The sequence below is a fragment of the Eleutherodactylus coqui genome, chromosome 3 (genome assembly GCF_035609145.1).
Source record: "Eleutherodactylus coqui strain aEleCoq1 chromosome 3, aEleCoq1.hap1, whole genome shotgun sequence".
NCBI classification, from domain to species: domain Eukaryota; kingdom Metazoa; phylum Chordata; class Amphibia; order Anura; family Eleutherodactylidae; genus Eleutherodactylus; species Eleutherodactylus coqui.
In genome coordinates this window covers 54,711,580-54,731,209 of record NC_089839.1, presented here as the reverse complement: position 1 = coordinate 54,731,209, position 19,630 = coordinate 54,711,580, and the positions used below count along the sequence as shown (strand labels likewise).

General features: G+C 41.0%; 16 non-coding genes across 16 annotated transcripts; all 16 read right to left on the bottom strand.

Annotated features, from left to right (window-relative positions):
• Positions 1-160: 160 nt before the first annotated feature.
• Positions 161-233, bottom strand: TRNAF-GAA (transfer RNA phenylalanine (anticodon GAA)). Its single transcript has one exon. It is a non-coding gene; the product is annotated as a tRNA-Phe (tRNA).
• Positions 234-542: 309 nt separating this feature from the next.
• On the bottom strand, positions 543-615 carry TRNAF-GAA (transfer RNA phenylalanine (anticodon GAA)). Its single transcript has one exon. It is a non-coding gene; the product is annotated as a tRNA-Phe (tRNA).
• Positions 616-4,719: 4,104 nt separating this feature from the next.
• Positions 4,720-4,792, bottom strand: TRNAF-GAA (transfer RNA phenylalanine (anticodon GAA)). The gene has a single exon. It is a non-coding gene; the product is annotated as a tRNA-Phe (tRNA).
• Positions 4,793-5,865: 1,073 nt separating this feature from the next.
• TRNAF-GAA (transfer RNA phenylalanine (anticodon GAA)) lies at positions 5,866-5,938 on the bottom strand. Its single transcript has one exon. It is a non-coding gene; the product is annotated as a tRNA-Phe (tRNA).
• Positions 5,939-6,629: 691 nt separating this feature from the next.
• On the bottom strand, positions 6,630-6,702 carry TRNAF-GAA (transfer RNA phenylalanine (anticodon GAA)). The gene has a single exon. It is a non-coding gene; the product is annotated as a tRNA-Phe (tRNA).
• A 1,805-nt stretch (positions 6,703-8,507) lies between these two features.
• TRNAF-GAA (transfer RNA phenylalanine (anticodon GAA)) lies at positions 8,508-8,580 on the bottom strand. The gene has a single exon. It is a non-coding gene; the product is annotated as a tRNA-Phe (tRNA).
• A 1,073-nt stretch (positions 8,581-9,653) lies between these two features.
• On the bottom strand, positions 9,654-9,726 carry TRNAF-GAA (transfer RNA phenylalanine (anticodon GAA)). Its single transcript has one exon. It is a non-coding gene; the product is annotated as a tRNA-Phe (tRNA).
• A 309-nt stretch (positions 9,727-10,035) lies between these two features.
• TRNAF-GAA (transfer RNA phenylalanine (anticodon GAA)) lies at positions 10,036-10,108 on the bottom strand. The gene has a single exon. It is a non-coding gene; the product is annotated as a tRNA-Phe (tRNA).
• Positions 10,109-11,149: 1,041 nt separating this feature from the next.
• TRNAF-GAA (transfer RNA phenylalanine (anticodon GAA)) lies at positions 11,150-11,222 on the bottom strand. Its single transcript has one exon. It is a non-coding gene; the product is annotated as a tRNA-Phe (tRNA).
• Positions 11,223-12,295: 1,073 nt separating this feature from the next.
• TRNAF-GAA (transfer RNA phenylalanine (anticodon GAA)) lies at positions 12,296-12,368 on the bottom strand. Its single transcript has one exon. It is a non-coding gene; the product is annotated as a tRNA-Phe (tRNA).
• Positions 12,369-13,409: 1,041 nt separating this feature from the next.
• On the bottom strand, positions 13,410-13,482 carry TRNAF-GAA (transfer RNA phenylalanine (anticodon GAA)). The gene has a single exon. It is a non-coding gene; the product is annotated as a tRNA-Phe (tRNA).
• Positions 13,483-14,555: 1,073 nt separating this feature from the next.
• TRNAF-GAA (transfer RNA phenylalanine (anticodon GAA)) lies at positions 14,556-14,628 on the bottom strand. Its single transcript has one exon. It is a non-coding gene; the product is annotated as a tRNA-Phe (tRNA).
• Positions 14,629-15,319: 691 nt separating this feature from the next.
• Positions 15,320-15,392, bottom strand: TRNAF-GAA (transfer RNA phenylalanine (anticodon GAA)). Its single transcript has one exon. It is a non-coding gene; the product is annotated as a tRNA-Phe (tRNA).
• A 1,041-nt stretch (positions 15,393-16,433) lies between these two features.
• Positions 16,434-16,506, bottom strand: TRNAF-GAA (transfer RNA phenylalanine (anticodon GAA)). Its single transcript has one exon. It is a non-coding gene; the product is annotated as a tRNA-Phe (tRNA).
• A 1,073-nt stretch (positions 16,507-17,579) lies between these two features.
• Positions 17,580-17,652, bottom strand: TRNAF-GAA (transfer RNA phenylalanine (anticodon GAA)). Its single transcript has one exon. It is a non-coding gene; the product is annotated as a tRNA-Phe (tRNA).
• Positions 17,653-17,961: 309 nt separating this feature from the next.
• TRNAF-GAA (transfer RNA phenylalanine (anticodon GAA)) lies at positions 17,962-18,034 on the bottom strand. The gene has a single exon. It is a non-coding gene; the product is annotated as a tRNA-Phe (tRNA).
• Between the last annotated feature and the right edge of the window lie 1,596 nt (positions 18,035-19,630).

Below are 19,630 nucleotides of genomic sequence, written 5' to 3'. Positions count from 1 at the left end.
GACCATCATTTTAACACTCTTCTGACGGACCTGCTTTGTCTTGCTATATTTTTAGAATATTCCCAAACTGCCGGACTTTCTGCTGATTTCGCACTTTCCTGGGTGCCAAAACTACAACACACGAAGAGAGAAACGAGAACCAAGTACGCTCATAGCAACATGCCGAAACCCGGGATCGAACCAGGGACCTTTAGATCTTCAGTCTAACGCTCTCCCAACTGAGCTATTTCGGCTGCAAGCACAACTTTTTACGATATTCTAAGACCGTCAAATTTGTGGTGTTTTGATCTTTTCCACGGTGAAAACTCCAAACATCGACAAAGGAAAAGAGAAATCAAAATCATATTCAACATAGGTTGCAGAAAACCAAGATTGTGTCTGGGACTGTCATTTTAACACACTTCTCACGGACCTGCTTTGTCTTGCTTTATTTTTAGAATTTTTCCAAACTGCCACACTTGCTGCTGATTTCGCACTTTCATGGGTGCCAAAACTACAACACACGAAGAGAGAAACTAGAACCAAGTATGCTCATAGCAACATGCCGAAACCCGGAATCGAACCAGGGACCTTTAGATCTTCAGTCTAACGCTCTCCCAACTGAGCTATTTCGGCTGCAAGTGCAACTTTTTACGATATTCTAAGACCGTAAAATTTGTGGTGTTTTGACATCGACAAAGGAAAAGAGAAATCAAAATCATATTCAAAATAGGTTGCAGAAAACCAAGAATGTGTCTGGGACTGTCATTTTAACACACTTCTCACGGACCTGCTTTGTCTTGCTTTATTTTTAGAATTTTCCCAAACTGCCACACTTGTTGCTGATTTCGCACATTCACGGGTGCCAAAACTGCAACAAACGAAGAGAGAAACGAGAATCAAATACGCTCATAGCAACCTGCCGAAACCTGGGACCGAACCAGGGACCTTTAGATCTTCAGTCTAACGCTCTCCCAACTGAGCTATTTCGGCTGCAAGCACAACTTTTTACGATATTCTAAGACCGTCAAATTTGTGGTGTTTTGATCTTTTCCACGGTGAAAACTCCAAACATCGACAAAGGAAAAAAGAAATCAAAATCATATTCAAAATAGGTTGCAGAAAACCAAGAATGTGTCTGGGACTGTCATTTTAACACACTTCTCACGGACCTGCTTTGTCTTGCTTTATTTTTAGAATTTTCCCAAACTGCCAGACTTGCTGCTGATTTCGCACTTTCATGGGTACCAAAACTACAACACACGAAGAGAGAAACGAGTACCAAGTACACTCATAGCAACATGCCGAAACCCGGGATCGAACCAGGGACCTTTAGATCTTCAGTCTCACGCTCTCCCAACTGAGCTATTTCGGCTGCAAGCACAACTTTTTACGATATTCTAAGACCGTTAAATTTGTGGTGTTTTGATCTTTTCCACGGTGAAAACTCCAAACATCGACAAAGGAAAAGAGAAATCAAAATCATATTCAAAATAGGTTGCAGAAAACCAAGAATGTGTCTGGGACTGTCATTTTAACACACTTCTCACGGACCTGCTTTGTCTTGCTTTATTTTTAGAATTTTCCCAAACTGCCAGACTTGCTGCTGATTTCGCACTTTCACGGGTGCCAAAACTACAACAAACGAAGAGAGAAAAGAGAATCAAGTACGCACATAGCAACCTGCCAAAATCCGGGATCGAACCAGGGACCTTTAGAACTTCAGTCTAACGCTCTCCCAACTGAGCTATTTCGGCTGCATACACAATGTTTTACGATATTCTAAGACCGTCAAATTTGTGGTGTTTTGATGTTTTCCAGGGAGAAAACGCCAAACATCGACAAAGGAAAAGAGAAATCAAAATCATATTCAACATAGGTTGCAGAAAACCAAGATTGTGTCTGGGACTGTCATTTTAACACACTTCTCACAGACCTGCTTTGTCTTGCTTTATTTTTAGAATTTTCCCAAACTGCCAGACTTTCTGCTGATTTCGCACTTTCATGGGTGCCAAAACTACAACACACGAAGAGAGAAACGAGTACCAAGTACACTCATAGCAACATGGCGAAACCCGGGATCGAACCAGGGACCTTTAGATCTTCAGTCTAACGCTCTCCCAACTGAGCTATTTCTGCTGCATACACAACTTTTTATGATATTATAAGACCGTCAAATTTATGGTGTTTTGATGTTTTCCAGGGAAAAAACTCCAAACATCGGCAAAGGAAAAGAGAACTCAGAATCATATTCAACATAGGCTGCAGAAATCCTAGATTGTGTCTGTGACCGTCATTTTAACACTCTTCTGACGGACCTGCTTTGTCTTGCTATATTTTTAGAATTTTCCCAAACTGCCAGACTTTCTGCTGATTTCGCACTTTCATGGGTGCCAAAACTACAACACACGAAGAGAGAAACGAGAACCAAGTACGCTCATAGCAACATGCCGAAACCCGGGATCGAACCAGGGACCTTTAGAACTTCAGTCTAACGCTCTCCCAACTGAGCTATTTCGGCTGCATACACTATGTTTTACGATATTCTAAGACCGTCAAAATTGTGGTGTTTTGATGTTTTCCAGGGAGAAAACGCCAAACATCGACAAAGGAAAAGAGAAATCAAAATCATATTCAACATAGGTTGCAGAAAACCAAGATTGTGTCTGGGACTGTCATTTTAACACACTTCTCACAGACCTGCTTTGTCTTGCTTTATTTTTAGAATTTTCCCAAACTGCCAGACTTTCTGCTGATTTCGCACTTTCATGGGTGCCAAAACTATAACACACGAAGAGACAAACGAGTACCAAGTACACTCATAGCAACATGCCGAAACCCGGGATCGAACCAGGGACCTTCAGATCTTCAGTCTAACACTCTCCCAACTGAGCTATTTCGGCTGCAAGCACAACTTTTTACGATATTCTAAGACCGTCAAATTTGTGGTGTTTTGATCTTTTCCACGGTGAAAACTCCAAACATCGACAAAGGAAAAGAGAAATCAAAATCATATTCAAAATAGGTTGCAGAAAACCAAGAATGTGTCTGGGACCATCATTTTAACACTCTTCTGACGGACCTGCTTTGTCTTGCTATATTTTTAGAATATTCCCAAACTGCCAGACTTTCTGCTGATTTCGCACTTTCATGGGTGCCAAAACTACAACACACGAAGAGAGAAACGAGAACCAAGTACGCTCCTAGCAACATGCCGAAACACGGGATCGAACCAGGGACCTTTAGACCTTCAGTCTAACGCTCTCCCAACTGAGCTATTTCGGCTGCAAGCACAACTTTTTACGATATTCTAAGACCGTCAAATTTGTGGTGTTTTGATCTTTTCCACGGTGAAAACTCCAAACATCGACAAAGGAAAAGAGAAATCAAAATCATATTCAACATAGGTTGCAGAAAACCAAGATTGTGTCTGGGACTGTCATTTTAACACACTTCTCACAGACCTGCTTTGTCTTGCTTTATTTTTAGAATTTTCCCAAACTGTCATCCTTGCTGCTGATTTCGCATATTCATGGGTGCCAAAACTACAACACACGAAGAGAGAAACGAGAATCAAGTACGCTCATAGCAACCTACCGAAACCTGGGATCGAACCAGGGACCTTTAGATCTTCAGTCTAACGCTCTCCCAACTGAGCTATTTCGGCTGCAAGCACAACTTTTTACGATATTCTAAGACCGTCAAATTTGTGGTGTTTTGATCTTTTCCACGGTGAAAACTCCAAACATCGACAAAGGAAAAGAGAAATCAAAATCATATTCAACATAGGTTGCAGAAAACCAAGAATGTGTCTGGGACTGTCATTTTAACACACTTCTCACAGACCTGCTTTGTCTTGCTTTATTTTTAGAATTTTCCCAAACTGCCACACTTGCTGCTGATTTCGCACTTTCACGGGTGCAAAAACTACAACAAACGAAGAGAGAAAAGAGAATTAAGTACGCACATAGCAACCTGCCAAAACCCGGGATCGAACCAGGGACCTTTAGAACTTCAGTCTAACACTCTCCCAACTGAGCTATTCCGGCTGCATACACAATATTTTACGATATTCTAAGACCGTCAAATTTGTGGTGTTTTGATGTTTTCCAGGGAGAAAACGCCAAACATCGACAAAGGAAAAGAGAAATCAAAATCATATTCAACATAGGTTGCAGAAAACCAAGATTGTGTCTGGGACTGTCATTTTAACACACTTCTCACAGACCTGCTTTGTCTTGCTTTATTTTTAGAATTTTCCCAAACTGCCAGACTTTCTGCTGATTTCGCACTTTCATGGGTGCCAAAACTACAACACACGAAGAGACAAACGAGTACCAAGTACACTCATAGCAACATGCCAAAACCCGGGATCGAACCAGGGACCTTCAGATCTTCAGTCTAACGCTCTCCCGACTGAGCTATTTCGGCTGCAAGCACAACTTTTTACGATTTTCTAAGACCGTCAAATTTGTGGTGTTTTGATCTTTTCCACGGTGAAAACTCCAAACATCGACAAAGGAAAAAAGAAATCAAAATCATATTCAAAATAAGTTGCACAAAACCAAGAATGTGTCTGGGATTGTCATTTTAACACACTTCTCACGGACCTGCTTTGTCTTGCTTTATTTTTAGAATTTTCCCAAACTGCCAGACTTTCTGCTGATTTCGCACTTTCATGGGTGCCAAAACTACAACACACGAAGAGAGAAACGAGTACCAAGTACACTCATAACAACATGCCGAAACCCGGGATCGAACCAGGGACCTTTAGATCTTCAGTCTAACGCTCTCCCAACTGAGCTATTTCGGCTGCAAGCACAACTTTTTACGATATTCTAAGACTGTCAAATTTGTGGTGTTTTGATCTTTTCCACGGTGAAAACTCCAAACATCGACAAAGGAAAAGAGATATCAAAATCATATTCAAAATAGGTTGCAGAAAACCACGAATGTGTCTGGGACTGTCATTTTAACACACTTCTCACGGACCTGCTTTGTCTTGCTATATTTTTAGAATTTTCCCAAACTGCCAGACTTTCTGCTGATTTCGGACTTTCATGGGTGCCAAAACTACAACACACGAAGAGAGAAACGAGTACCAAGTACACTCATAGCAACATGCCGAAACCCGGGATTGAACCAGGGACCTTTAGATCTTCAGTCTGACGCTCTCCCAACTGAGCTATTTCGGCTGCAAGCACAACTTTTTACGATATTCTAAGACCGTCAAATTTGTGGTGTTTTGATCTTTTCCACGGTGAAAACTCCAAACATCGACAAAGGAAAAGAGAAATCAAAATCATATTCAAAATAGGTTGCAGAAAACCAAGAATGTGTCTGGGACTGTCATTTTAACACACTTCTCACGGACCTGCTTTGTCTTGCTTTATTTTTAGAATTTTCCCAAACTGCCAGACTTTCTGCTGATTTCGCACTTTCATGGGTGCCAAAACTACAACACACGAAGAGAGAAACGAGAACCAAGTACGCTCATAGCAACATGCCGAAACCCGGGATCGAACCAGGGACCTTTAGATCTTCAGTCTAACGCTCTCCCAACCGAGCTATTTCGGCTGCAAGCACAACTTTTTACGATATTCTAAGACCGTCAAATTTGTGGTGTTTTGATCTTTTCCACGGTGAAAACTCCAAACATCGACAAAGGAAAAGAGAAATCAAAATCATATTCAACATAGGTTGCAGAAAACCAAGATTGTGTCTGGGACTGTCATTTTAACACACTTCTCACGGACCTGCTTTGTCTTGCTTTATTTTTAGAATTTTCCCAAACTGCCACACTTGCTGCTGATTTCGCACTTTCATGGGTGCCAAAACTACAACACACGAAGAGAGAAACTAGAACCAAGTACGCTCATAGCAACATGCCGAAACCCGGGATCGAACCAGGGACCTTTAGATCTTCAGTCTAACGCTCTCCCAACTGAGCTATTTCGGCTGCAAGCACAACTTTTTACGATATTCTAAGACCGTCAAATTTGTGGTGTTTTGATCTTTTCCACGGTGAAAACTCCAAACATCGACAAAGGAAAAGAGAAATCAAAATCATATTCAAAATAGGTTGCAGAAAACCAAGAATGTGTCTGGGACTGTCATTTTAACACACTTCTCACGGACCTGCTTTGTCTTGCTTTATTTTTAGAATTTTCCCAAACTGCCAGACTTTCTGCTGATTTCGCACTTTCATGGGTGCCAAAACTACAACACACGAAGAGAGAAACGAGAACCAAGTACGCTCATAGCAACATGCCGAAACCCGGGATCGAACCAGGGACCTTTAGATCTTCAGTCTAACGCTCTCCCAACCGAGCTATTTCGGCTGCAAGCACAACTTTTTACGATATTCTAAGACCGTCAAATTTGTGGTGTTTTGATCTTTTCCACGGTGAAAACTCCAAACATCGACAAAGGAAAAGAGAAATCAAAATCATATTCAACATAGGTTGCAGAAAACCAAGATTGTGTCTGGGACTGTCATTTTAACACACTTCTCACGGACCTGCTTTGTCTTGCTTTATTTTTAGAATTTTTCCAAACTGCCACACTTGCTGCTGATTTCGCACTTTCATGGGTGCCAAAACTACAACACACGAAGAGAGAAACTAGAACCAAGTACGCTCATAGCAACATGCCGAAACCCGGGATCGAACCAGGGACCTTTAGATCTTCAGTCTAACGCTCTCCCAACTGAGCTATTTCGGCTGCAAGCACAACTTTTTACGATATTCTAAGACCGTCAAATTTGTGGTGTTTTGATCTTTTCCACGGTGAAAACTCCAAACATCGACAAAGGAAAAGAGAAATCAAAATCATATTCAACATAGGTTGCAGAAAACCAAGATTGTGTCTGGGACTGTCATTTTAACACACTTCTCACAGACCTGCTTTGTCTTGCTTTATTTTTAGAATTTTCCCAAACTGTCATCCTTGCTGCTGATTTCGCATATTCATGGGTGCCAAAACTACAACACACGAAGAGAGAAACGAGAATCAAGTACGCTCATAGCAACCTACCGAAACCTGGGATCGAACCAGGGACCTTTAGATCTTCAGTCTAACGCTCTCCCAACTGAGCTATTTCGGCTGCAAGCACAACTTTTTACGATATTCTAAGACCGTCAAATTTGTGGTGTTTTGATCTTTTCCACGGTGAAAACTCCAAACATCGACAAAGGAAAAGAGAAATCAAAATCATATTCAACATAGGTTGCAGAAAACCAAGATTGTGTCTGGGACTGTCATTTTAACACACTTCTCACGGACCTGCTTTGTCTTGCTTTATTTTTAGAATTTTTCCAAACTGCCACACTTGCTGCTGATTTCGCACTTTCATGGGTGCCAAAACTACAACACACGAAGAGAGAAACTAGAACCAAGTACGCTCATAGCAACATGCCGAAACCCAGGATCGAACCAGGGACCTTTAGATCTTCAGTCTAACGCTCTCCCAACTGAGCTATTTCGGCTGCAAGCGCAACTTTTTACGATATTCTAAGACCGTAAAATTTGTGGTGTTTTGACATCGACAAAGGAAAAGAGAAATCAAAATCATATTCAAAATAGGTTGCAGAAAACCAAGAATGTGTCTGGGACTGTCATTTTAACACACTTCTCACGGACCTGCTTTGTCTTGCTTTATTTTTAGAATTTTCCCAAACTGCCAGACTTGCTGCTGATTTCGCACTTTCATGGGTGCCAAAACTACAAAACACAAACAGAGAAACGAGTACCAAGTACACTCATAGCAACATGCTGAAACCCGGGATCGAACCAGGGACCTTTAGATCTTCAATCTAATGCTCTCCCAACTAGGCTATTTCAGCTGCAAGTGCAACTTTTTACGATATTCTAAGACCGTCAAATTTGTGGTGTTTTGATCTTTTCCACGGTGAAAACTCCAAACATCGACAAAGGAAAAAAGAAATCAAAATCATATTCAAAATAAGTTGCAGAAAACCAAGAATGTGTCTGGGATTGTCATTTTAACACACTTCTCATGGACCTGCTTTGTCTTGCTTTATTTTTAGAATTTTCCCAAACTGCCAGACTTGCTGCTGATTTCGCACTTTCATGGGTGCCAAAACTACAAAACACAAAGAGAGAAACGAGTACACTCATAGCAACATGCTGAAACCCGGGATCGAACCAGGGACCTTTAGATCTTCAATCTAATGCTCTCCCAACTGAGCTATTTCGGCTGCAAGTGCAACTTTTTACGATATTCTAAGACCGTCAAATTTGTGGTGTTTTGATCTTTTCCACGGTGAAAACTCCAAACATCGACAAAGGAAAAAAGAAATCAAAATCATATTCAAAATAAGTTGCACAAAACCAAGAATGTGTCTGGGATTGTCATTTTAACACACTTCTCACGGACCTGCTTTGTCTTGCTTTATTTTTAGAATTTTCCCAAACTGCCAGACTTTCTGCTGATTTCGCACTTTCATGGGTGCCAAAACTACAACACACGAAGAGAGAAACGAGTACCAAGTACACTCATAACAACATGCCGAAACCCGGGATCGAACCAGGGACCTTTAGATCTTCAGTCTAACGCTCTCCCAACTGAGCTATTTCGGCTGCAAGCACAACTTTTTACGATATTCTAAGACTGTCAAATTTGTGGTGTTTTGATCTTTTCCACGGTGAAAACTCCAAACATCGACAAAGGAAAAGAGATATCAAAATCATATTCAAAATAGGTTGCAGAAAACCACGAATGTGTCTGGGACTGTCATTTTAACACACTTCTCACGGACCTGCTTTGTCTTGCTATATTTTTAGAATTTTCCCAAACTGCCAGACTTTCTGCTGATTTCGGACTTTCATGGGTGCCAAAACTACAACACACGAAGAGAGAAACGAGTACCAAGTACACTCATAGCAACATGCCGAAACCCGGGATTGAACCAGGGACCTTTAGATCTTCAGTCTGACGCTCTCCCAACTGAGCTATTTCGGCTGCAAGCACAACTTTTTACGATATTCTAAGACCGTCAAATTTGTGGTGTTTTGATCTTTTCCACGGTGAAAACTCCAAACATCGACAAAGGAAAAGAGAAATCAAAATCATATTCAAAATAGGTTGCAGAAAACCAAGAATGTGTCTGGGACTGTCATTTTAACACACTTCTCACGGACCTGCTTTGTCTTGCTTTATTTTTAGAATTTTCCCAAACTGCCAGACTTTCTGCTGATTTCGCACTTTCATGGGTGCCAAAACTACAACACACGAAGAGAGAAACGAGAACCAAGTACGCTCATAGCAACATGCCGAAACCCGGGATCGAACCAGGGACCTTTAGATCTTCAGTCTAACGCTCTCCCAACCGAGCTATTTCGGCTGCAAGCACAACTTTTTACGATATTCTAAGACCGTCAAATTTGTGGTGTTTTGATCTTTTCCACGGTGAAAACTCCAAACATCGACAAAGGAAAAGAGAAATCAAAATCATATTCAACATAGGTTGCAGAAAACCAAGATTGTGTCTGGGACTGTCATTTTAACACACTTCTCACGGACCTGCTTTGTCTTGCTTTATTTTTAGAATTTTCCCAAACTGCCACACTTGCTGCTGATTTCGCACTTTCATGGGTGCCAAAACTACAACACACGAAGAGAGAAACTAGAACCAAGTACGCTCATAGCAACATGCCGAAACCCGGGATCGAACCAGGGACCTTTAGATCTTCAGTCTAACGCTCTCCCAACTGAGCTATTTCGGCTGCAAGCACAACTTTTTACGATATTCTAAGACCGTCAAATTTGTGGTGTTTTGATCTTTTCCACGGTGAAAACTCCAAACATCGACAAAGGAAAAGAGAAATCAAAATCATATTCAACATAGGTTGCAGAAAACCAAGATTGTGTCTGGGACTGTCATTTTAACACACTTCTCACGGACCTGCTTTGTCTTGCTTTATTTTTAGAATTTTTCCAAACTGCCACACTTGCTGCTGATTTCGCACTTTCATGGGTGCCAAAACTACAACACACGAAGAGAGAAACTAGAACCAAGTACGCTCATAGCAACATGCCGAAACCCGGGATCGAACCAGGGACCTTTAGATCTTCAGTCTAACGCTCTCCCAACTGAGCTATTTCGGCTGCAAGCGCAACTTTTTACGATATTCTAAGACCGTAAAATTTGTGGTGTTTTGACATCGACAAAGGAAAAGAGAAATCAAAATCATATTCAAAATAGGTTGCAGAAAACCAAGAATGTGTCTGGGACTGTCATTTTAACACACTTCTCACGGACCTGCTTTGTCTTGCTTTATTTTTAGAATTTTCCCAAACTGCCAGACTTGCTGCTGATTTCGCACTTTCATGGGTGCCAAAACTACAAAACACAAACAGAGAAACGAGTACCAAGTACACTCATAGCAACATGCTGAAACCCGGGATCGAACATGGGACCTTTAGATCTTCAATCTAATGCTCTCCCAACTAGGCTATTTCAGCTGCAAGTGCAACTTTTTACGATATTCTAAGACCGTCAAATTTGTGGTGTTTTGATCTTTTCCACGGTGAAAACTCCAAACATCGACAAAGGAAAAAAGAAATCAAAATCATATTCAAAATAAGTTGCAGAAAACCAAGAATGTGTCTGGGATTGTCATTTTAACACACTTCTCATGGACCTGCTTTGTCTTGCTTTATTTTTAGAATTTTCCCAAACTGCCAGACTTGCTGCTGATTTCGCACTTTCATGGGTGCCAAAACTACAAAACACAAAGAGAGAAACAAGTACACTCATAGCAACATGCTGAAACCCGGGATCGAACCAGGGACCTTTAGATCTTCAATCTAATGCTCTCCCAACTGAGCTATTTCGACTGCAAGTGCAACTTTTTACGATATTCTAAGACCGTCAAATTTGTGGTGTTTTGATCTTTTCCACGGTGAAAACTCCAAACATCGACAAAGGAAAAAAGAAATCAAAATCATATTCAAAATAAGTTGCACAAAACCAAGAATGTGTCTGGGATTGTCATTTTAACACACTTCTCACGGACCTGCTTTGTCTTGCTTTATTTTTAGAATTTTCCCAAACTGCCAGACTTTCTGCTGATTTCGCACTTTCATGGGTGCCAAAACTACAACACACGAAGAGAGAAACGAGTACCAAGTACACTCATAACAACATGCCGAAACCCGGGATCGAACCAGGGACCTTTAGATCTTCAGTCTAACGCTCTCCCAACTGAGCTATTTCGGCTGCAAGCACAACTTTTTACGATATTCTAAGACTGTCAAATTTGTGGTGTTTTGATCTTTTCCACGGTGAAAACTCCAAACATCGACAAAGGAAAAGAGATATCAAAATCATATTCAAAATAGGTTGCAGAAAACCACGAATGTGTCTGGGACTGTCATTTTAACACACTTCTCACGGACCTGCTTTGTCTTGCTATATTTTTAGAATTTTCCCAAACTGCCAGACTTTCTGCTGATTTCGGACTTTCATGGGTGCCAAAACTACAACACACGAAGAGAGAAACGAGTACCAAGTACACTCATAGCAACATGCCGAAACCCGGGATTGAACCAGGGACCTTTAGATCTTCAGTCTGACGCTCTCCCAACTGAGCTATTTCGGCTGCAAGCACAACTTTTTACGATATTCTAAGACCGTCAAATTTGTGGTGTTTTGATCTTTTCCACGGTGAAAACTCCAAACATCGACAAAGGAAAAGAGAAATCAAAATCATATTCAAAATAGGTTGCAGAAAACCAAGAATGTGTCTGGGACTGTCATTTTAACACACTTCTCACGGACCTGCTTTGTCTTGCTTTATTTTTAGAATTTTCCCAAACTGCCAGACTTTCTGCTGATTTCGCACTTTCATGGGTGCCAAAACTACAACACACGAAGAGAGAAACGAGAACCAAGTACGCTCATAGCAACATGCCGAAACCCGGGATCGAACCAGGGACCTTTAGATCTTCAGTCTAACGCTCTCCCAACCGAGCTATTTCGGCTGCAAGCACAACTTTTTACGATATTCTAAGACCGTCAAATTTGTGGTGTTTTGATCTTTTCCACGGTGAAAACTCCAAACATCGACAAAGGAAAAGAGAAATCAAAATCATATTCAACATAGGTTGCAGAAAACCAAGATTGTGTCTGGGACTGTCATTTTAACACACTTCTCACGGACCTGCTTTGTCTTGCTTTATTTTTAGAATTTTCCCAAACTGCCAGACTTTCTGCTGATTTCGCACTTTCATGGGTGCCAAAACTACAACACACGAAGAGAGAAACGAGAACCAAGTACGCTCATAGCAACATGCCGAAACCCGGGATCGAACCAGGGACCTTTAGATCTTCAGTCTAACGCTCTCCCAACTGAGCTATTTCGGCTGCAAGCGCAACTTTTTACGATATTCTAAGACCGTAAAATTTGTGGTGTTTTGACATCGACAAAGGAAAAGAGAAATCAAAATCATATTCAAAATAGGTTGCAGAAAACCAAGAATGTGTCTGGGACTGTCATTTTAACACACTTCTCACGGACCTGCTTTGTCTTGCTTTATTTTTAGAATTTTCCCAAACTGCCAGACTTGCTGCTGATTTCGCACTTTCATGGGTGCCAAAACTACAAAACACAAACAGAGAAACGAGTACCAAGTACACTCATAGCAACATGCTGAAACCCGGGATCGAACCAGGGACCTTTAGATCTTCAATCTAATGCTCTCCCAACTAGGCTATTTCAGCTGCAAGTGCAACTTTTTACGATATTCTAAGACCGTCAAATTTGTGGTGTTTTGATCTTTTCCACGGTGAAAACTCCAAACATCGACAAAGGAAAAAAGAAATCAAAATCATATTCAAAATAAGTTGCAGAAAACCAAGAATGTGTCTGGGATTGTCATTTTAACACACTTCTCATGGACCTGCTTTGTCTTGCTTTATTTTTAGAATTTTCCCAAACTGCCAGACTTGCTGCTGATTTCGCACTTTCATGGGTGCCAAAACTACAAAACACAAAGAGAGAAACGAGTACACTCATAGCAACATGCTGAAACCCGGGATCGAACCAGGGACCTTTAGATCTTCAATCTAATGCTCTCCCAACTGAGCTATTTCGGCTGCAAGTGCAACTTTTTACGATATTCTAAGACCGTCAAATTTGTGGTGTTTTGATCTTTTCCACGGTGAAAACTCCAAACATCGACAAAGGAAAAAAGAAATCAAAATCATATTCAAAATAAGTTGCACAAAACCAAGAATGTGTCTGGGATTGTCATTTTAACACACTTCTCACGGACCTGCTTTGTCTTGCTTTATTTTTAGAATTTTCCCAAACTGCCAGACTTTCTGCTGATTTCGCACTTTCATGGGTGCCAAAACTACAACACACGAAGAGAGAAATGAGTACCAAGTACACTCATAACAACATGCCGAAACCCGGGATCGAACCAGGGACCTTTAGATCTTCAGTCTAACGCTCTCCCAACTGAGCTATTTCGGCTGCAAGCACAACTTTTTACGATATTCTAAGACTGTCAAATTTGTGGTGTTTTGATCTTTTCCACGGTGAAAACTCCAAACATCGACAAAGGAAAAGAGATATCAAAATCATATTCAAAATAGGTTGCAGAAAACCAAGAATGTGTCTGGGACTGTCATTTTAACACACTTCTCACGGACCTGCTTTGTCTTGCTATATTTTTAGAATTTTCCCAAACTGCCAGACTTTCTGCTGATTTCGCACTTTCATGGGTGCCAAAACTACAACACACGAAGAGAGAGACGAGTACCAAGTACACTCATAGCAACATGCCGAAACCCAGGATTGAACCAGGGACCTTTAGATCTTCAGTCTGACGCTCTCCCAACTGAGCTATTTCGGCTGCAAGCACAACTTTTTACGATATTCTAAGACCGTCAAATTTGTGGTGTTTTGATCTTTTCCACGGTGAAAACTCCAAACATCGACAAAGGAAAAGAGAAATCAAAATCATATTCAAAATAGGTTGCAGAAAACCAAGAATGTGTCTGGGACTGTCATTTTAACACACTTCTCACGGACCTGCTTTGTCTTGCTTTATTTTTAGAATTTTCCCAAACTGCCAGACTTTCTGCTGATTTCGCACTTTCATGGGTGCCAAAACTACAACACACGAAGAGAGAAACGAGAACCAAGTACGCTCATAGCAACATGCCGAAACCCGGGATCGAACCAGGGACCTTTAGATCTTCAGTCTAACGCTCTCCCAACCGAGCTATTTCGGCTGCAAGCACAACTTTTTACGATATTCTAAGACCGTCAAATTTGTGGTGTTTTGATCTTTTCCACGGTGAAAACTCCAAACATCGACAAAGGAAAAGAGAAATCAAAATCATATTCAACATAGGTTGCAGAAAACCAAGATTGTGTCTGGGACTGTCATTTTAACACACTTCTCACGGACCTGCTTTGTCTTGCTTTATTTTTAGAATTTTTCCAAACTGCCACACTTGCTGCTGATTTCGCACTTTCATGGGTGCCAAAACTACAACACACGAAGAGAGAAACTAGAACCAAGTACGCTCATAGCAACATGCCGAAACCCGGGATCGAACCAGGGACCTTTAGATCTTCAGTCTAACGCTCTCCCAACTGAGCTATTTCGGCTGCAAGCACAACTTTTTACGATATTCTAAGACCGTCAAATTTGTGGTGTTTTGATCTTTTCCACGGTGAACACTCCAAACATCGACAAAGGAAAAGAGAAATCAAAATCATATTCAACATAGGTTGCAGAAAACCAAGATTGTGTCTGGGACTGTCATTTTAACACACTTCTCACAGACCTGCTTTGTCTTGCTTTATTTTTAGAATTTTCCCAAACTGTCATCCTTGCTGCTGATTTCGCATATTCATGGGTGCCAAAACTACAACACACGAAGAGAGAAACGAGAATCAAGTACGCTCATAGCAACCTACCGAAACCTGGGATCGAACCAGGGACCTTTAGATCTTCAGTCTAACGCTCTCCCAACTGAGCTATTTCGGCTGCAAGCACAACTTTTTACGATATTCTAAGACCGTCAAATTTGTGGTGTTTTGATCTTTTCCACGGTGAAAACTCCAAACATCGACAAAGGAAAAGAGAAATCAAAATCATATTCAACATAGGTTGCAGAAAACCAAGATTGTGTCTGGGACTGTCATTTTAACACACTTCTCACGGACCTGCTTTGTCTTGCTTTATTTTTAGAATTTTTCCAAACTGCCACACTTGCTGCTGATTTCGCACTTTCATGGGTGCCAAAACTACAACACACGAAGAGAGAAACTAGAACCAAGTACGCTCATAGCAACATGCCGAAACCCGGGATCGAACCAGGGACCTTTAGATCTTCAGTCTAACGCTCTCCCAACTGAGCTATTTCGGCTGCAAGCGCAACTTTTTACGATATTCTAAGACCGTAAAATTTGTGGTGTTTTGACATCGACAAAGGAAAAGAGAAATCAAAATCATATTCAAAATAGGTTGCAGAAAACCAAGAATGTGTCTGGGACTGTCATTTTAACACACTTCTCACGGACCTGCTTTGTCTTGCTTTATTTTTAGAATTTTCCCAAACTGCCAGACTTGCTGCTGATTTCGCACTTTCATGGGTGCCAAAACTACAAAACACAAACAGAGAAACGAGTACCAAGTACACTCATAGCAACATGCTGAAACCCGGGATCGAACCAGGGACCTTTAGATCTTCAATCTAATGCTCTCCCAACTAGGCTATTTCAGCTGCAAGTGCAACTTTTTACGATATTCTAAGACCGTCAAATTTGTGGTGTTTTGATCTTTTCCACGGTGAAAACTCCAAACATCGACAAAGGAAAAAAGAAATCAAAATCATATTCAAAATAAGTTGCAGAAAACCAAGAATGTGTCTGGGATTGTCATTTTAACACACTTCTCATGGACCTGCTTTGTCTTGCTTTATTTTTAGAATTTTCCCAAACTGCCAGACTTGCTGCTGATTTCGCACTTTCATGGGTGCCAAAACTACAAAACACAAAGAGAGAAACGAGTACACTCATAGCAACATGCTGAAACCCGGGATCGAACCAGGGACCTTTAGATCTTCAATCTAATGCTCTCCCAACTGAGCTATTTCGGCTGCAAGTGCAACTTTTTACGATATTCTAAGACCGTCAAATTTGTGGTGTTTTGATCTTTTCCACGGTGAAAACTCCAAACATCGACAAAGGAAAAAAGAAATCAAAATCATATTCAAAATAAGTTGCACAAAACCAAGAATGTGTCTGGGATTGTCATTTTAACACACTTCTCACGGACCTGCTTTGTCTTGCTTTATTTTTAGAATTTTCCCAAACTGCCAGACTTTCTGCTGATTTCGCACTTTCATGGGTGCCAAAACTACAACACACGAAGAGAGAAACGAGTACCAAGTACACTCATAACAACATGCCGAAACCCGGGATCGAACCAGGGACCTTTAGATCTTCAGTCTAACGCTCTCCCAACTGAGCTATTTCGGCTGCAAGCACAACTTTTTACGATATTCTAAGACTGTCAAATTTGTGGTGTTTTGATCTTTTCCACGGTGAAAACTCCAAACATCGACAAAGGAAAAGAGATATCAAAATCATATTCAAAATAGGTTGCAGAAAACCACGAATGTGTCTGGGACTGTCATTTTAACACACTTCTCACGGACCTGCTTTGTCTTGCTATATTTTTAGAATTTTCCCAAACTGCCAGACTTTCTGCTGATTTCGGACTTTCATGGGTGCCAAAACTACAACACACGAAGAGAGAAACGAGTACCAAGTACACTCATAGCAACATGCCGAAACCCGGGATTGAACCAGGGACCTTTAGATCTTCAGTCTGACGCTCTCCCAACTGAGCTATTTCGGCTGCAAGCACAACTTTTTACGATATTCTAAGACCGTCAAATTTGTGGTGTTTTGATCTTTTCCACGGTGAAAACTCCAAACATCGACAAAGGAAAAGAGAAATCAAAATCATATTCAAAATAGGTTGCAGAAAACCAAGAATGTGTCTGGGACTGTCATTTTAACACACTTCTCACGGACCTGCTTTGTCTTGCTTTATTTTTAGAATTTTCCCAAACTGCCAGACTTTCTGCTGATTTCGCACTTTCATGGGTGCCAAAACTACAACACACGAAGAGAGAAACGAGAACCAAGTACGCTCATAGCAACATGCCGAAACCCGGGATCGAACCAGGGACCTTTAGATCTTCAGTCTAACGCTCTCCCAACCGAGCTATTTCGGCTGCAAGCACAACTTTTTACGATATTCTAAGACCGTCAAATTTGTGGTGTTTTGATCTTTTCCACGGTGAAAACTCCAAACATCGACAAAGGAAAAGAGAAATCAAAATCATATTCAACATAGGTTGCAGAAAACCAAGATTGTGTCTGGGACTGTCATTTTAACACACTTCTCACGGACCTGCTTTGTCTTGCTTTATTTTTAGAATTTTTCCAAACTGCCACACTTGCTGCTGATTTCGCACTTTCATGGGTGCCAAAACTACAACACACGAAGAGAGAAACTAGAACCAAGTACGCTCATAGCAACATGCCGAAACCCGGGATCGAACCAGGGACCTTTAGATCTTCAGTCTAACGCTCTCCCAACTGAGCTATTTCGGCTGCAAGCACAACTTTTTACGATATTCTAAGACCGTCAAATTTGTGGTGTTTTGATCTTTTCCACGGTGAAAACTCCAAACATCGACAAAGGAAAAGAGAAATCAAAATCATATTCAACATAGGTTGCAGAAAACCAAGATTGTGTCTGGGACTGTCATTTTAACACACTTCTCACGGACCTGCTTTGTCTTGCTTTATTTTTAGAATTTTTCCAAACTGCCACACTTGCTGCTGATTTCGCACTTTCATGGGTGCCAAAACTACAACACACGAAGAGAGAAACTAGAACCAAGTACGCTCATAGCAACATGCCGAAACCCGGGATCGAACCAGGGACCTTTAGATCTTCAGTCTAACGCTCTCCCAACTGAGCTATTTCGGCTGCAAGCGCAACTTTTTACGATATTCTAAGACCGTAAAATTTGTGGTGTTTTGACATCGACAAAGGAAAAGAGAAATCAAAATCATATTCAAAATAGGTTGCAGAAAACCAAGAATGTGTCTGGGACTGTCATTTTAACACACTTCTCACGGACCTGCTTTGTCTTGCTTTATTTTTAGAATTTTCCCAAACTGCCAGACTTGCTGCTGATTTCGCACTTTCATGGGTGCCAAAACTACAAAACACAAAGAGAGAAACGAGTACCAAGTACACTCATAGCAACATGCTGAAACCCGGGATCGAACCAGGGACCTTTAGATCTTCAATCTAATGCTCTCCCAACTAGGCTATTTCAGCTGCAAGTGCAACTTTTTACGATATTCTAAGACCGTCAAATTTGTGGTGTTTTGATCTTTTCCACGGTGAAAACTCCAAACATCGACAAAGGAAAAAAGAAATCAAAATCATATTCAAAATAAGTTGCAGAAAACCAAGAATGTGTCTGGGATTGTCATTTTAACACACTTCTCATGGACCTGCTTTGTCTTGCTTTATTTTTAGAATTTTCCCAAACTGCCAGACTTGCTGCTGATTTCGCACTTTCATGGGTGCCAAAACTACAAAACACAAAGAGAGAAACGAGTACACTCATAGCAACATGCTGAAACCCGGGATCGAACCAGGGACCTTTAGATCTTCAATCTAATGCTCTCCCAACTGAGCTATTTCGGCTGCAAGTGCAACTTTTTACGATATTCTAAGACCGTCAAATTTGTGGTGTTTTGATCTTTTCCACGGTGAAAACTCCAAACATCGACAAAGGAAAAAAGAAATCAAAATCATATTCAAAATAAGTTGCACAAAACCAAGAATGTGTCTGGGATTGTCATTTTAACACACTTCTCACGGACCTGCTTTGTCTTGCTTTATTTTTAGAATTTTCCCAAACTGCCAGACTTTCTGCTGATTTCGCACTTTCATGGGTGCCAAAACTACAAAACACAAAGAGAGAAACGAGTACACTCATAGCAACATGCTGAAACCCGGGATCGAACCAGGGACCTTTAGATCTTCAATCTAATGCTCTCCCAACTAGGCTATTTCAGCTGCAAGTGCAACTTTTTACGATATTCTAAGACCGTCAAATTTGTGGTGTTTTGATCTTTTCCACGGTGAAAACTCCAAACATCGACAAAGGAAAAGAGAAATCAAAATCATATTCAACATAGGTTGCAGAAAACCAAGATTGTGTCTGGGACTGTCATTTTAACACACTTCTCACAGACCTGCTTTGTCTTGCTTTATTTTTAGAATTTTCCCAAACTGTCATCCTTGCTGCTGATTTCGCATATTCATGGGTGCCAAAACTACAACACACGAAGAGAGAAACGAGAATCAAGTACGCTCATAGCAACCTACCGAAACCTGGGATCGAACCAGGGACCTTTAGATCTTCAGTCTAACGCTCTCCCAACTGAGCTATTTCGGCTGCAAGCACAACTTTTTACGATATTCTAAGACCGTCAAATTTGTGGTGTTTTGATCTTTTCCACGGTGAAAACTCCAAACATCGACAAAGGAAAAGAGAAATCAAAA